Here is a 17,577-nt window from a genome sequence, read left to right on the forward strand (position 1 = left end):
AAAAATTCTAACATACTTCTGGGTAATACTTATATTATTTCTGTATCATTCTGTACGAATGAAATGTTACAAACTTTTTAAAAAATCTGGGATGCTGCAAAGTGAATTAGGGGTACTCTGCTAATTTTTAACAGTCAAGTCCTCAAAGATGCAAAGATTTGATAATTAGGTGCTCCAGGATAAATACAGGTTTTACGCAATTACCCTCAGCCATGAACATGTACAAGGTCAATATTCATATATGACCCAGAAGTTTTTGAACATTATTCCCATGGGAACAGGTCTTGAGGAACATCCGCCACCTTCTCCTGGAATATTTTATCAAAGGCTTCAGCTTGGGCCACCGTGAAGTAATTTCTCCAGTCCCCAGAAATGCCTGACAAACATGAAACAGAGACTCAGATCAGATCTGAGATTAGGTCTCAAGACCTCAACACACTGTGTAGTCCCTAGGGGACAATGAGAGCATTTTTCTTGTGTCCTGAGCAGAAAAGTGCCCTAAACATCGTGAAAGTACACCAAAAGCAACATCCCTTGACCAAGAACAGCCAACATTTGATATGACTTTACAGTGCGTCGTGTTTTATATAAATAACTACTGATACGATTAATTTAAAAATTAATCTTGTACCTGTATGTGTTTTTCAGATGAAAGGACACAGATTACATCTGGGATAGAGAAGCAGAATATTATTCCTTTTCTTTCTTGCTTTTCTTTCTTTCATTCACAAACCTATTCATTCTTAGTCTACTCTGTCCTAATATATTGAAGTCATAAAGCATGGTGGTTAGAAGTTTAGTCTATAGCATTAGACACTTGGTTTTTAAAGAGACTTATTTCTTACTAGCTGCATCAGTTATCATATTTTTCTGAGGAAAATAATACCCCATAGGATTGTTTTGATGAGTCAATTGCAAACTACATGTGGAATCAGATCACCAGCTTATCTATAATAATCACACTGTAGCTGTTTGCTGTTATTATCATTATTGTGTCTATCCCTCTCAACTCTCTATGCCATTTAACGAATCCACGAGTGATTGGAAAAGGTTGAAATCAAATATGATGGCCTCCTGCAGGAGTCATCCTAGACAAAAAATAGTGGTTGTACTCATTGAATTATGCGTCAAATTCTATTGCATCCACTCTATTTTTTCCCTCCCCAAAATCTGAGTTGTTAATCCCCATTGTCTTTCTCTGTAAGCAATCATCTTTTGTCCTTTTAGCCATTTCACACAAGCATTATGTGTAAATATAACATTTTAAACTCTGCCAAACCTTGATGCATAAAAGGAAATCTAAGAATGGACAATCGCTCTATGCCAGGTATTCCTTTCACTTCTAGTTTAGTAAAGTATTGAAGGCTGGGCTCGCTAGAGGTCTTTTTTTAAAAAGCAACAGAAATTTACTTGCTCAACGTCTGGACATTAGCTATCCAGGACCCAGGTGTCAGTGGGGTTCTGGAGGCTTTTCTCCTTGCTGTGTAAATGTCTGTCTTCACATGATATTCTCTTTGTGTTTGTGCATTCCTGTGTCCAAATTTCCTCTTATTGTAAGGATATCATTTATACATATTAGGATCCACCCTAAGGATCTTATTTTGACTTAAACCTCTTTAAAGACCTTATGTCCAAATATAGTTACATTCTGAGGTACTGGGGTTAGGAATTCAACACAAGAATTGTGAGGGGACATAATTCACCCTATAACACTCCTCCTTCTGGCCTCCACACACTCAATTCATGCCCTTCTCACATGCGAAATAGATTCACCTCATCCAATTGCCCAGAAGCCTAAACCCATTCCAACATCAACTCTAAGTTCAAAATGTTATCTAAACATCATGCAAGTCAGACATGGATGAGACTCAAGATAGGATTCATCCTGAGGCTAGATTCCTCTCCAGCTGTGACCTGTGAAAACAAACAAGTTATCTGCTTCCAAAATACAATGGTAGGAAAGTCATAGGATAGATATTCCCATTCCAAATGGGAGAACTCAGAAAGAAGAAAGGGATCCTGGGTCCCAAGCAAATCCACTACCTAGCAGGGCAAATTCCATGAGATTTTAAGGATCAAGAATGATCTTTTTCTTGATTCTCTGACCGCCTGGCCCACTGGGGTGGTCGCCCCCATTACCTTTGCCTAGGTGGCAACCACCACCTGCTTAAGGTCTTTTGAATCGTTTAATTACTTCCTTCCATGGATCACCATCCCATATATATTTGAACTATGGGGTTCTGGGACAATGGGCTCCTACTCCATGCAGTAGACCCTCTCCATTCCTCTTGACCCAAGGAATTGGACGTGGTTAATCTTTCCTCATGGGGGACCTTACAATGTCTGATAGCAAGACAAGCTCTCGACTAAGTGAAAAGTCTCTCCTCTTTCCTTTTCTCAGTTGAGTCACTCTTAATTCATTTCTTTGTTCAGGATTGTTCTCCATACTAAATCACCAGTGGGGTACCACCAACATGAGTATCTGCAAGCCTGTCCTCATTTCCCAGGTCAATCCCAGCTGACAAGTTGGCATAGTAGTGAATTAACCTGGTCAGTGTTTGTAGAATGGATATACACCATGTCAAATCCTGAGGAGAGAGAATCTGAATGACCTCACATAAGTCAGATGACCATTGCAGGTCTAATGAACTTCCTCCAAGTGCCTGAAGACCACATGAGTACTATGAAAAGAGACTCTCTGGTAAGGGCAGCTGGAAGTTTTCTGGGTGATGAGCAATTAGAGTTGATAAAGTCAAACGTTCCCTAGTCCCAACAGTTAGTGCCCTACTGTAAGCACCAGAATTCCCTCCACATATTCTGATACATTTTGAAGGGAGAGCATTTTCCTTTACCTTTTCTTGTAATTAATGCATTCTTATCTAAATATTCACCCTGGAGGAGAGAATAATTGGACATCTTGTTTTCTTTCATGACCTGGAAAGAGCTATTCTTGAGGAGTGAGTTTGGTTCTTCTGGTTCTAATTTCTTGCCCAGGAATTGGCAGATCTTCTCTACAGTGCTTCTTGTGTCCTAGAAGAAGGAGAAACAAGAGAGAGGATATGAAAGAGAAAGAATATGGAAAAGGAGATGAGGAGGAGACAACAATGTGAAGAGAAGGAAGATAGGAGGGAAGAAGAGAGGAAAAATGTGAGGAGCAAGAAGCAGTTGAGTTGGATGTGTCTAGGAGGATGAAAAGGAAAAGATAAAGAGGAAGGAACACAAAGGATGTAAAAGATGCAGGATACACATGGATTTCCCAGTATATTTGAGTTCAGGAGGCACTATCACCAAATATAGGGCCTGAGTTGTCCAAGGAGAGTTTTAGTTAGTCTTCTAGACATTTATGATCATGATTAAGCAAGGAGATGTTCAGGGAGAAATTGACAAAGATTGAAGGGATTGATTTCAAGTCCTGGCTGTGCCATCAATTAATACTGTTTTCCACAGTTAACATTTGAATAACACAGAGAGTTTCATTTTATCTTCTTATATAGTATCTCAATGATTAGTACTTGCCACATGATCCTGGGTGAATATTATAGGAAAATGGATTTTATAACCAGAGAAACTTTGCTTTGAATCTTAGCCCTTCCTCTTAGAGGTTTAATGCTTTAAAATATTTTCTTTAACCCAAGACCCTTCATTACTATTTAACCAGGGAACATACGACTATAGAAATAACTTCAATAAAACTTCCTTTTCAGCTTGAAAGAATAATTATTGGAAGGTATGGGAGCATGTATCTGAGGTAGCTAATATTGTTTAAAAAGGCTTCTTTTTTGAAAATGTAATTCAAGTAGAGGTCATAGAGAACTGGAGAGAAGTAGCCAGAGGAATATGATTGGAGGTAATGTTTCTCAGAATCAAAAGCCTATGTCTACGTTATTTTCTCTTTTCTCCAGGATACTGCTAATAGGTCAAGTTCTTCTTCAAATGGTTTAATCACCCTTACTAGTTTTTGTTTTTTGGTGAGGAAGATTTGCCCTGAGGCAACATTTGTGCCAATCTTCCTCTATTTTGTATGTGGGAAACTGACACAGCACGGTTTGATGAGTAGTGGGCAGGTGCATGCCTGGGATCTGAACAAGAGAACCCCAGGTTCCTGAAGCAGAGCATGTGAACTTAACCACTATGCTACCATGGCAGTCCCCACCCTTACTAGTTTTGAGCATCATCTGACAGCTTTTCCTGCCCATCACTGTTAAATCTAGTACTGGCCTCTCAGGAAAATTACACAGACTGATTTAATGACTTCATTTTTCTTCTATCAGTAAATATGGCTTATCAGACAGCTGGACACATCTCTGGAACCAAACTCATTTCAACCCACTCCCATCTTCTTTATCTGTCCCCTCCCACCAATAAGTTATCAGCAGCATCATGTGTTCTCCCCCTAGAAATTTTAGTACCATTGTCAGTGTGAGCATAAGCCACTGTACTCTGTCTCAGTGTATGAAAAAGACCTTTAGGGGTTGTAAAATAAAACAAAGAAGAACACACGAAGAAAGAGAGCATCTAGCTTGGGCAGTATCAAGTAGAAGTATGGCACTGAAGAGCAGAGAGCTATTCTCACTCCTAATTACCCTTCAAAGGCTAAACCTCAATTGAGAAGGTGGAATAGAGACACAGAGTAATGGAAGGAACTTAGAGAGTGTGAAGATGGTGGTGAGAGGTTCTGTGCTAACCATAATAACCATAGTTACCCGTTGCAGCTCTTCATAACTCAGTATCAGGAAGTTTTCCTTCCCTTTCATGGTCATCCAGCCATGAGTGTGGTCAAACCAGGATCCATATGGCACTGCATATTAGGAAGGCAGAAAGAAAGGGTTGGTTACAAAGTCTATGAAAGAAGAGATCCATCTTATGTTCACCCTTGGGGGCACAATTAATAGCATAACGTCTGGCACATCTAGGCCTGTCCTATTTGCTGAATGAATGACAGTAAAGATGGATAACTATTACCCAACATCATGGACTTACCCTGTAATGAGCCTTGTTCATTCGAAGCAAACTCTGTACCCAGTTTTCAAGAGTCTCTAATGAGATCCTGACCCTGGAGCCATGTGGTCTGAGGAATGGTATTCTTGCTGCCCCTAGTCTGTTCAGTGTTTAGAATTTTTGGTTGATAGGTCATTCCCACAGCCCTTGAAGATATTTTTCACTCTTTCTGCCTTTATTGTTGCTATTGTAATTATTGTTCCTTAGAAAATTATCTGTCTTTCCTCTGCTTTAAGATTTTCTTTCCTTTTTTCTACTATAATTTTCTCAGGGATTAGGTGAAGATTTGTTTGTAATAATTCTTTGCGAGGCTAGATGTGGTTATTCAAACTGAGATTTCATCAATGTTGGAAATTTTCAGGCATGTTTCTTGAAAATTTCCCTTCTCTATATTTTATATTTTCTAGGGAGGTAAATCTTCTCATCTCATTCTCCACATGTTAACTATTTTATACTTTTGAATGGCTGTCTAACATACTTGAGGCCTTCTTAACTCCAAAGTGTAGTGGGAAATTAATTATCAACTAAGAACTCCAATTAGTTAAACTATCTTTCAAGAATGAGCATAAAATAAAGATGGTTTCAGGCAAAATACTGAGGGAATTTACCACTTTTGCTATGAGAACTAGTTTAAGTTATAACTTATGAATAAATAAAATGAATCCAGGAGAAAGGAACAAGGAAGGAGTCAAAGAGGAAATCAAAAGGGCTATAAAAAAATCATGAAACAAACAAAAATGGAGGCACAACATATCAAAATTTATAGTATGCAGCAGAAGATATTCGAAGAGGGAATTTTAGAGCTATAAATCATACACTAAGAAAAAGAAAGATCTCACAAAAATAACCAAACTTTACACCTAAGGAACTAGAAAGAGAAGAAAAAAATGAAGCCCAAATTTAGCAAAATGAGAATTAAAAAAAACCAGAGTATGAAAAAAAGTGTAATAGAGACCAGAAATCAATATAACTAATTAATGAAAATAGGAGCTGATGTTTTAAAAAGATAAGCAAAATTGAGAAACCTTTAGCTAGGCTAACTAAGAAAAAAGCAATGCAGACTCAAATTTTAAAAAATGAAAGAGGAGACATTACAACTGCTGTCACAAAAACACGAAAGATCATAAAAGACTACTATGAACAATTATACACCAACAATTTAGATAACCTAAAAGAAATGGATAAATTTCTAGAAACATACAATCTACAGGACTGAATCATCAATAAATAGAAAATATGAATAGATCAATAGCAAGTAACAAGATTTAATCCATAATAATAAATCTTCCAACAATGAAAATCCAGGACTAGATGGTTTTCTGGTAAATTCTAGGAAACAATAAAGGAAGAATTAACACCAATCCTTCTCAAATCAAAAAAAAAAAATGAAGAGGAGGGAAAATTCCCAAACACACTTTATGAGGCCAGCATTACCCTGATACTAAAGCCAGATAAGGACACTGTAAGAAAAGAAAACTAAAGAGCAATATTCCTGATAAATATAGATGCAAAAATCCTCTACAAAATGTTAGCAACTTGAATTCAAAAGTACATTAAAAGGATCATACATAATTGGATGAAAAGGTGGTTCAATTTATACAAATCATTAATATGATACACCACATTAACAGAATGAAGGCTAAAAATCATTTGTTCATTTGGGTAGATGCATAAAAAGCATTTGAAAAAATTCAACATTGATTCATGATAAAAACTCTCAACAAATTAGGTATAAAAGGAATGTTCTTCATCATAATAAAGGTTATATTACAAGAGCACACCTATCATACTCAATGGTGAAAAGTTCAAAGACTTTACTCTAAGATCAGGAAAAAGACAAGGATGTCTACTCTCACCATTTCCATTCAACATAGTACTGGAAATCCTAGCCACAGCAATTAGGCAAGAAAAACTCCAAATCAGAAAGGGAGAAGTAAAATTATCTTTACGTGCAGGTGACATGACTTTATATAAACAAATCCCTGACAACTCTACCAATAACTTAGCAGAACTAATAATCAAATTTAGTAAAGTTTTATAATACAAAATCAACATATAGAAATCAGTTGTGTTTCTATACACTACCATGAACCACTTGAAAGAGAAATTAAGAAAGCAATCTCATTACAATAGCATCAAAAACAATAAAGTACTTAGGAATAAATTTAACCAAGGAGATGAAAGACCTGTATACTGAAAACTATAAAACATTGATGAAAGAGGGGCTGGCCCGGTGGCACAAGCGGTTAAGTGCGTGTGCTCCACTGTGGTGGCCTGGAGTTTGCTGGTTCGGATCCCAGGCACGCACCAACGCACAGCTTGTCAAGCCATGCTGTGGTGGCATCCCATATAAAGTGGAGGAAGACGGGCATGGATGTTGACCCAGGGTCAGTCTTCCTCAGCAAAAAGAGGAGGATTAGCAGATGTTAGCTCAGGGCCGATCTTTCTCACACACACACACACAAAATCGATGAAAGCAATTGAGAAGAAAGAATAAATGGAAAGATACCCTGTGTTCTTAGGTTGGAAGTATTAATATATGAAAATTTCCTTACTACCCAAAGCAATCTACAGATCAATGAAATTCTTATCAAAATTTCAATGGCATCTTTCACAGAAGTAGGAAAAAAATCCTAAGATGTGTATGAAACCACAAAAGACTCCAAATCCTGAGACAAAGCAATCCTGAGAAAGGAGAACAAAGTTGGAGGCATCACACTTACTGCACTATTCAAGCACCATTGCAAAGCTATAGTAATAAAAAAAAGTATGGTACTGACATAAAAACAGGCACATAGACCAGTGGAAGAGAATAGAGAGTCCAGATGTGAACCCACACATATACGGTAAACTAATTTTTGGTAAGGGCACTAAGAACACACAATGGGGTAAGGATGTCTCCATAATAAATGGTATTGGGAAAACTGGATATCCAGACAAAAAAGAATGAAACTGGACCCGTATCTTACACCACTCACAAAAATTAACTCAAAATGGATCAAAGATGTAAGACCTGAAACCATAAAAGTCCTATAAGAAAACACAGGGAAAAGATCTTTGACATTGAATTGGCAATAATTTCTTGGATAAGACAACAAAAGCACAAGCAACAGAAGCTAAAATAAACAAGTGGGACTATATAAAACTAAAAAGCTTCTGCACAACAACGGAAACAATCAGTAACATGAAAAAGCCCTATGAAATGGGAAAAATATTTGCACACTATATATTTGACAAGGGGTTAATATCCAAAATATAAAGAACTCATACAACTCAACAGCAACAAACCAAATAGTCCAATTAAAAAATGAGCAAGGACCCGAATAAATATTTTTCCATGAGGACACACAAATTGCCAGTATGTATATGAAAATGTGCTCAACCTTACTAATTATCAAGGAAAGGCAAATCAACGCCACCATAAAATATCAAATCACACTTGATAGGGTGGGTATTATCAAAAAGACAAGAGATATTGAGCATTGGTGATGATGTGGAGAAAGGGAATCCTTTATACAGTGGTGGTGGGAATGTAAATTGGTACAACCATTATGATAAACAGTATAGAAGTTCCTCAAAAATTTAAAAACAGAACTACAATATGATCCAGTAATCCCACTCTTGGGTATATTTCTGAAGGATTGAAATCCGCATCTTGAAGAGATATCTGCACACCCATGTTTATTTCAGCATTATTTACAATAGCTAAGATATGGAAACAACCTAAATGTTCTTCAATGGATGAATGGATAGAGAAAATAAGATATATATACATATATATATATAATTGAATATTATTCAGGTATAAAAGAGAAGGAAATTATGCTATTTGCAACCACATGGATGAAACTGAGGGGCATGATGCTAGGTGAAATAAATCAGACAGAGGAAGACAAATATTGTGTGGTATCACTTACATACAGAATAAAAAAAAATCAGATTTCATAGAAGTAGAGAATAGAATGGTGGTTTTCATGGGTTGTGTGAAGAAGGAAATGGGGAGATGTAGGTGTAAGGGTACAAATCTTCAATTAGAAGAAGTTCTAAAGTTTCCATGTACAGTATGGTAACTATAGTTCATAATTTGGAATTACATACTTTAAAGTTACTGACAGTAAATCTTAAGCAGTCCCGCTACACACACACACACACACACACACACACACACACACACACACAAAGACATAACTATGTGAGGTTATGGATGTGTTAATTACCTTGATGTTGGTAATCCTTACACATTGTATAGGTACTTCAAATAATCATGTTTAAATATATACAATTATATTTGTCAATTATTTCCCAATAAAGTTAAAAATAATATTTTTAAATAATTATCTTCAAAATTAACGAGGCAAATACTACCACTATCATCACTTCTATTCAACATTGTCCCAGAGCCCTGGCCAAGGAAATAAGAGAAGAAAAAATAAAGACAACATATGTGTATTAGAAATGAAGGTAATAGGATTACCTAAAGGTTATATTTATACTTCATAGGAAATTAAAGGGAACCTACAGGGAAACAATTAAGAAGAGAGTTCAGGGGCCGGCCCCATGGCTTAGCGGTTAAGTGCGCATGCTCCGCTACTGGTGGCCTGGGTTCGGATCCTGGTCGCGCACCGAGGCACTGCTTCTCCGGCCATGCTGGGGCCACATCCCACATACAGCAACTAGAAAGATGTGCAACTATGACATGCAACTATCTACTGGGGCTTTGGGTGGGGGGGAAGGAAGGGGATTGGTAATAGATGTTAGCTCAGAGCCAGTCTTCCTCAGCAAATAGAGGAGGATTGGCATGGATGTTGGCTCGGGGCTGATTTTCCTCACAAAAAAAAAAAAAAAGAGAGAGTTCATTCAGATTGTTGAATACCCAATAAACATTCATAATCAGTTGCATCCCCAAATCAGACACAATGACTGGAAAATGTAATTTTAAGGTATCACTAATCTAGAAGAAATGAAATACATCTAAAAGAGTTGAAATCTTTTTATAGAAAAAATCATAAAGTATCACGTAAAACATTAAAAAACTTTAGATAAAAGGAGGGATAAACAATGTCTATAAGTGAAGAGATAAACTAAGTAAAATATGCCCATTCTCCACTAATTATCCTGTAAAATTACTATAATGACAATCATAAAAATACTGACAATAATGACTGTCACTGAGAATAAGGAGTATCAGGAACTCTCGTATGCTATTTGTGGGAATATACATTGATACAACCACGCTGGGAAATAGTTTGATGTTATAATTTAAAATTGAAAATCCACATATTCTATGCCACAACAACTTTACACTCAGGTATATAAACCAGATATAAAGTCACACACACATGCACCAGGCAAGCAGTTTTTTGCATATCCTTAAACGTGAAACACTTCATTTAATTTCTAACTATGGACATACAAAATGTTGGAAGTGGCACTTGACAAAAATATAATGGCCTCAGTGATGCTAGCAAACAGTAATTACAGTTCATTCATTTTGATTCTATTCTCGGCCAAGCGTAATCTAGCAGAGTTCAGGGTGCTGATATGGTCTGCCTTTGGAGGTGGGAGCCAGAATAGAGGACCACATAGGACATGAAAGCATGCTTTGGGTCTTTTTCATAGGAAATTCTAGAGTTAAGGTTCCCAGAGCATGGGTGATGAAAGGGTTGCAAGCTCCAGGAGTCCTATAATTTCCTTACCTTGCTGGGGGGAAAATGTGTCCAGAGCAGGGGACCCTCTAATGCTTTGTTATCCTGTATGATGCAGAGCTCTGCTCTGACTCCCAGGGTCCAGAGCAGGGTCTCCTCTTGCCTGGGTCTAAGGACAATATTTCCTGGGCCTTCAATTTCAAGGATTTCTTCATTGGTATGGGGAAAAGAGTTTGGATTGATGTGCTACGGTGCAGCAGACAACTCAGGTTGTTGGTATTAGTGGATAAAAATATGGAATTTGGCATTGGTGGTTCTTGGCTGGATAAGAAAGAGGCCTGTGTGTGAGTTTTAAGGCATAGATGACAAGATATTGGGATAGTAGTGAGGTTTACAGGATATGCCTTCATCACCCACCACTATTGATTGGACTTTGCTGGATTCCTGGTGACAGCTGGAGCACAATTCAGACTATAGAACAAATGGCAAGATCAAATATAGCTTTGATGAGGGTTGTATTCTTCATGTTTGGGCTTTTACTATATCGTTTCACTGTTGCCTATTTTCTGTTAGAGTAACCTGAAGGAAAGTAGGAGATATAGGTGAAGAATTCAGCCAGGATCAACTCAGTAAAGAACACGGTTGCCAGGCTTTGAAGATTGCACTTTACACTCAGGGCAAACAATTCAGGAAATGTGAACTTTTCAATATCTAATAGACGATTGCAACATAGCCTAGAAGGGCTAAAGCGCGTGATGTGTGAACAACAATAATGAGTCTGTTATGTGAATCTAGGTAAGAAGTAACAGTGGCTCTGGTTAATAAAGCACAGAAGGAAGGGGGAGCAAATATTCACTATTTAACAAAGGTGTATTAGCTGCTTACTATGTGGCAAGTACCACTCTAGGACCTGGAGTCAAGAATTAACAACTTAAAGAGCTTACATTTTAGTGGGGAGACACATGAAATAAACACATAAATAGAATACATACTCATTGATGATAAGTACTAAGGGGGAAAAATAGATAAGACTATAGAGATGGGAAAGGATGCTATCTATACAGCATCGAAAGGAAAATTTCCCTAAATACAGAGACACTTTAGCAGAGACCAGAAAAAAGATCTTAATCAAGGTTGTGGTACTTGGATAATAAACAGCTAAAAGAAAGTGGTGAATGGCATGGGGGAGCGGGATGTGAAACAAAGGACACTTATGAAATGTCAGAATCATGTTAACCTTGAGTGAAGGGTGGTTCTATTTATTGAATAAGATCAGGATGTTGGTGTTAGTGGGAGCAGCTTGTGATATGTGGGGGAAATGTGTTCAACATTGAACATATTGAAGTCAAGATGTCTATGCTTCTCTCCAGTGAAGAGGTCCATGGGCTGTTAGAGAATCATGTCACAAGCTCAGGAGATATATCACAGCTGAGATATGACATATCATATAATTTTGATAAAAATTGCAAAATTTCAAGTACCCGAGAAAGTCTAGAAAATCTTCATATTTAAAAGTATAGAGATTTTACTGTATTGCATACATTTTTGAGACAGATAAGACAAGAGGATTAAGGGAGTTTTAGAAAGACAAATCTAAAAAATGGTGGAAAGTAAGGATTGTGTTGTCCAGGAAGCCAATGAAAAGCTGACTTTCAGAGAGCCACAAATTAGGAGAGTAGAGAAGAATATGAGTGCTGTGTGCTAATATTAGACAGGCCTTGGAGACTCAGAACATAGCTAGGATGGTTTATGATGGAGGCAGCTTAAAGGGTGGCTAGGATTCTGCTGCTCTGCAGGAGATAATGTGGAATTCTAAAATTTGGGTTCCAATGGTGATGGAGGCTTACACCCCCAGGATAGTGAGATGTAGAGATCTCAGCTTGGGCTAAAGGCCTCTGACAATCCCCCAGCTTCCACATTTTACATTTACTCACCATATCCTTGGATAAACCATTCAAAATATTCTTCTTGTGACTCTGGTTTCTTAATAAAACTCAACATTCTCCAGTAAAAATAACCAGACACAAGAACATCTCTGGGATTTCTGATGAGGTAAATCACCTTAAAGAGAAAAATGGGATAACAAAAAAATCAATACAGTCATTTCTCATTTCTTGGTTTTGTAAAAATAGAGAAAAAGCCAATTCCTAGAAAATTTCTATTAAGTATCAATGAATTCGTTTAATAAATTAGTTATTTAATTGATTAACAATATATATTTTTAGGTTCCTATGAACCATCCACTGAGGTAATATTAAGAATATAACAATGGAAGAGGAAAGCATGACACCCTCTTGGGTGTCATAGTCCACTCACAATGGGAAGCAACCAAAGGTTTTAAATGGTAAATGGTGTTATATTTGTGTCGTATAGTTTAAAGATTCACCTAGGAGAATGGATTAATAAATTATTCTATATTTAAAGATACATAGCAGACATTCCATGATATGTCTATTTATGTGAAGTTGAAGTACAATCAAAACTAATCTATAGAGTTAGAAGTCAGGGGAGTAGTCACCCATGTGGGTGTACATTGATTGGGGAAGCACAGGAGGGAATTTTCTGGGGGAGTGGAAATGTTCGAAATCTGATCTGGAAGGCAGTTACCCTATTAGCAAATATTTGTTCCTGTGCAAAGTATCCATAAGACATTTGCTCCATAAGAATTTGGATCCACACGGAAAGCTGCTTGATATCTGGTTGTATCCAAAATGTCCATGGAGACATTGTGTCCACACACCAAAAGGTCCTTGATATTTGGTCCTGTCCAAAACCACTTGGCATGGGCCAAATATGCTCTTGTATATTTTGGATGGGACCAAATGTCAAGGACCTTTTGTCATGGACCAAATGACTTATGGATATTTTTGACAGGACTAAATATCCTGCATGGAGTTAACCCAGTTGTAAACATATGCAAAATTAAACAAGCTAATACTTAAGATTAGTGTGCACGTACGACACAAATATGCAAGAACACGTGGCATTTGAAGATCTGACTTATACTCGAATCTGCACCAATTTTCTTTTTGACATTATTCTAGGCCCCAACTCTCTCTAGGCCACTGTTTCCCTAAGCAAGGTTTCAACAAACACCAAAAAGACACAGGTAAATAAGTGTAGTATAAATAAGCTTGACAAGTGATGGGTTGAAAAAAAACACAAAACTTCAGAGCCAGTCCTGATAGCCTAGTGGTTAAACATCAGTGCTATCACTGCTTCAGTGGCCAGGGTTTGTTCCTGGGTTGTGGAACTCACCACCCATCTGTGAGTTGCCATTCTATGGCAGCAGCACACATAGAAGAACTGGAAGGACTTACAACTAGGATATACAACTATGCACCAGGGCACTGGGGAAGAAAAACAAAAACAAAAAGCTTCATTGTGTTGCAACAAATTGTGAGATTTCCAAGAGAGGAGAATACTATTGAAAGCTTCACTATCTAATTTAAGCATAAAACATTTTTAAAAATCAAAAAACTATGAGCACCTACCAGGAAAATATGTTTCTAAAAACAATCTGAGGGGGCTGACCCCATGGCCTAGTGGTTAAGTTTGGTGTACTCCACTTAGGCAGCCCGGCTTTAGTTACTGGGTGCAGACCTTCACCACTCATCAGTGGCCATTCTGTGGCAGTGACCCACATGCAAAATAGAGGAAGATTGTCACAGATGTTAACTAGGGCTAATATTCCTCAGCAAACAAACAAACAAACAGAAAAACAATCTGAGACATGCTAGATCCTGGATATCCATGTTCCCTGCAAGGGATCATCTGTCAGTCCCATTAGAGATTCATGTGGCTACTGAGCTCAATAGACAGCTATATATAGGAAGGCATAGTGGTTAGAAAAGCCAGCCATGATGCCAGAGCAGTCTCCCTGGATTTAGGCGTTGATTTATGAACCAGCTTCTTCTCATATGGGCAACTCTATGTATGCTGCTTCTCCCTAAGTGGCAGTGGGCGTTTACTTAAGTAAGACTGGCGAATTATTTTTCAGAGCAACAGAGGGAGTTATCTAGTATATAACACATTTATAAATTTTGCTTGTATTTAAAATGTGGTTTTCCCAGATTCTGGTGTTGTCATTTCACTCTGCCTCTGGATTACACCTGGCTGGTATAGACTGTGGAGGGTTTACACCCTGTACTCAAGTAGGGACCACAGACCCCCAAATGCAGAATCTCAGGCCCACGCCAGACATACCCAATGGTGCTGCATTTCAACCAGATGTCTAGGGGATTCCAGGCACATTAGAGGGTGGAAAACATTGACCAAACATCTTGACCATTGAGCACTGACCTTGGCCTTGGAACTGAAGAGAGACTTGGGGATGAGTTGGATGGGGAGGTGGGAGCTGATGAGTCAGGGGCCTTCCTTATTCTTTAGTATGTTATATCCATACTCAGCCTCTAGCCAGGGTGAGTGTTCCCAAATGGGCACAGATTGGATCCACTTGGGATCCCCCTTGGAGTGAATCAGGCAGAGAATTTCAACCAACCAGTTTGTTCCTGGATAAAGAAGGAAAAATGATGGTCACTCATTTTAATCTGACTTAAAAACAATTGTGGTAAAGCATAAAAAGCATAAAATGTACCATCTTCACCATTTTCAGTAGTGTTAAGTATATTCACATTGTTGTGCAAGGATCTTATAAAAGTGAATCTCTGTACCCATTCAACAACTCTCCATTTTCCCTCCCTCCAGTCCCTGCCAGTCCTTGGCAACCACCATTTTACTTTCTGTTTCAATGAGTTTGATTATTCTAGATACATCATCAAAGTAGAATCATTCCATGTTTGTCCTTCCATGACTGGTTTATTTCACTCAGCACACAGTCCTCGTGGTGAAATTCATGCACATTATTGCATGTGGCAGAACTTCATTCTTTTTCAAGCTGAATAATATTCCATTATTTGTATATACTACATTCTGTTTATTCATTCATTTGTCAATGGATATTTGGGTTGCTTCCACCTTTTGGCTATTTGTTTAAATCCTTATCTAGTTCCCACTGCCCTTGGCTTTTCACCACCAGGACACTTCCAAAGTCTTCAGCCTCAGTCCTTGCCCAATTTGCAGTCCCTCTACCCATCTCCCCTCATAGAAGTGTGATCCTCATCCTTTCAGTCCCTTGGATTTTCTGGGTTCTTTTCCAATTCCTGATCATTGTCCATGCTGATACCTTTACCTGAAAATATCTCTTTTCACTAAGTAGTTTCACATTCATTCTTTCATCTCAATTTAGACCCTATTGCTTCTACAGTTTTTTTTTTTGGCTGTGATAGTTGTGCTTATTCATCCCTCCCCACTTTAGTTGAGGTATAACTGACAAAAAAAATTATATAATTTGATAATATATAATGTGATAATATATACAGATATAGATATAATAGATAATATATAATGTGATGATTTGATATATGTATACATTGTGAAATGATACCACATTCAAGCTAATTAACATATCTATCTCTCACATAATTAACATTTTTTTCTATTTCTTCTATAAAGACTTCACTGGTCATCCTCCACTCTTCCATGAAATCAACTTACTCTGCCTTAGGACTCACTCCTTTGGGTTCCCCTAATACCTTAGATTACCCACTCTGGACACTCATCTTACTGGGTAACTGCCTGGCTAAAGCCTTTTCTCTGAATGTAAATGATATTAGGGCCTAGCTCTATTCTCCCACAGCATTGCACATTATCTGGCTAGAAACCCCTCCTTTCATCTACTGAGTGAATGAATGGCATGGCCATAGCCTGTCTCAGAATCTGATCCTTCTTCCTTACCTGATTTAGGGTAAGTCAGTATCAAGACATCTTCATCCTTAAACACAAATGTCTCCCATGCTTCTCTCAGAAGTTCAGGTATGAAACCCAAGATAGGGAAATATATCCCTTCATACCACAGATACTCGTCTGACATTATGATCAGCTCTTGTACCTTGTGTTAGAGTCTCAGCTGTTGGCCCTGTTGTAGGTTGTGGCATCTGCTGGGAGACCAGCTTTAATACTAAAGATAGAACAATTATTAATCTGTCCCTGCTTGTTGAGGAGTTTGACTGCCCACAAAGTGAAGTACATCCTGTACTGATATATGGTCCCAAGGTTGACAGTTGACCATCCGTGAAGTTCTCATCTGCCATCTAAACATTAACATGCTGAAAATTTATTAAATCCTTTTGGTTTTCAGGGCATGAGATAAGAGAATTCTCATATCCACCACACAGAAAATCCAAATAGCAATTGTTATTTCATTGGCCCTGACCTTCTTTTTCCCCGTGAAGGACTCTCAGGGCCACAGTTTCGTGTTCATGCAACAAGCCAAAGGGAGTGTGCCCACCAAATATACGGAATCTTGATTCTAGGAGAACTTAAACCTCTACGTTTCTACTGTGTCTCTGTGTGCTTCAGTCAGATAAAATTAAGACCATCTAATTAATTATCTGAACCTAAATTAGAAAGTAACAATGTTGATATTATACGACTCCTTCCTGGTCCCTCTGTGTCCTCCTCCCTGGGTCCCCGTAGAGTGGTGTGGTTCCAGAACGACTGGACCAAATACTCTAGGGTGCAGTGACTGCTCACGTGATGAGGCCGTGGAGCTTGTGCTGCACCCACAGGCCCCAGAACCCAGGCAACTGCCCCTGTGGGTCTTGTGCCTCTTGAGTGCCCAGGTTTCTGAATCCCCTCTCTTCCCAGTGTTACTGAACAAGGGCTTGCTACCCAAAGTGAATAAACAGCCAACAATAATGGCACCAGCTTTTTAGAAAAGAAAAGTCTTTATTGCAAGGTTGACTGGCAAGGAGATAGGAGGCAAGGCTGTCACATCTGTCTCCCAATTTAGGGTTTAGGGTGAAACAAGAGGTTAGGGAGAACAGACTGGTATGTGGAAATGCTGATGGGGCAGGTTTTAATTGGAGGGATT

The 17,577-nt window shown here is 38.2% G+C and overlaps 1 pseudogene; it reads right to left on the bottom strand.

Moving 5' to 3' along the window:
- Window positions 1-263: 263 nt before the first annotated feature.
- Window positions 264-16,575, bottom strand: LOC131397889 (sulfotransferase 2A1-like; annotated as a pseudogene).
- Between the last annotated feature and the right edge of the window lie 1,002 nt (window positions 16,576-17,577).

This window comes from Diceros bicornis, chromosome 34, assembly GCF_020826845.1.
Source record: "Diceros bicornis minor isolate mBicDic1 chromosome 34, mDicBic1.mat.cur, whole genome shotgun sequence".
Classification (NCBI taxonomy): Eukaryota; Metazoa; Chordata; class Mammalia; order Perissodactyla; family Rhinocerotidae; genus Diceros; species Diceros bicornis.